The 1,214-nt window shown below is 28.6% G+C and overlaps 1 protein-coding gene across 2 annotated transcripts in view; it reads left to right on the top strand.

The window, feature by feature from the left end:
• Positions 1-1,214, top strand: part of LOC108685849 (spindle pole body component 110) — a 20,881-nt gene that overhangs the window by 2,055 nt on the left and 17,612 nt on the right. The window lies entirely within an intron of this gene.

The raw sequence follows: 1,214 nt of genomic DNA, 5'->3' as shown, positions 1-1,214 counted from the left end.
TATATATATGTGTATATATGTGTGCGCCCGCGCGCGCGCGCGCGCGCGTGTGTGTGTGTGTGTGTGTATACATATAAATTTAGAAGTTTATAGCGAATCTTTATTATCAAATATGTCTTTAATATTTTTATTTATAGTACATTATAAAGAAATAATTTGTGCAGTGCATTGGAAATATATTATACTATATTAAGAACTTTGTTTTTCAATAATTTTGCTTAAAAAATTACAAAAGTTTATATATAAATGTAAAAATATCATTAATTGTTTAATAGAAATATTATTTGCGTTCTATAATTGTAGCAGATATTACGGAATAATTAAAATAAGAGAACAAACTTCGGGTTCGAGTTTCTCATATAAAGAAATGAAAAAAGTTTATATAAACATACACCGTAAATCCACTGTTACTGACAATGAGATACTGTTAAAAATGTTTATTATTAGGATCTGGATATAGGATCCTCCTATTTTAATTTTCTAAATCTATCTGTGAAAATTTTTTCTTATATAAAGTCAGTTTATGAATTCAAATTGTAGAGGATTTTTCGACTCAGTTTAATCTGTTTTATCTGTATACGAGCATTATATCAGTAATTAGGGAACACCATATAAGTGACATAATAACAAAATTTTTTAAAATAAAGAAAGAATTCTCTCTCTCTCTCTCTCTCTCTCTCTCTCTCACACACACACACACACACACACACACACACACACACACACACACACACACACACACACACACACACACACATTTATATTTATATTTTATGTGTGTATATATTTTCATTTATTCATTACATTCCACTTATTTGATAAAACTGTACAATGCATTGTACAATAAAGATTAAAATAAAATTCGGTTGTTTTAATGAAAGAGTCTCTGGGTGGAGTGCAACTGCAATCTGTTGGTACTTACATAAAGGGTAAAACAAACGTATTACACTTGAAACATATGGCTTGATGACTATAATGGACCATATGGCTCTTCGAAGACATCTATGTCTATAAATAGCTCCATACATTTCATTCCTTCATCACTTTCATCTAAAGAAGAAAGAGCTGTGTCATAAAAAATAATTCTTTATTCATAATTGACATAACAGTAAGATTAAAAACAAAACCGTTTATGTGAATAAACCGTTAGATTTCGTCTAAATATGACAAGCGTCATTTTCGGTTAGATATTAAATTAATACATATATATATAT

This window comes from Atta colombica, unplaced genomic scaffold (genome assembly GCF_001594045.1).
Source record: "Atta colombica isolate Treedump-2 unplaced genomic scaffold, Acol1.0 scaffold161, whole genome shotgun sequence".
Taxonomy (NCBI): Eukaryota; Metazoa; Arthropoda; class Insecta; order Hymenoptera; family Formicidae; genus Atta; species Atta colombica.
The sequence above is the reverse complement of the archived record's forward strand: the minus strand, read 5'-3'. Positions and strand labels throughout refer to the sequence as shown.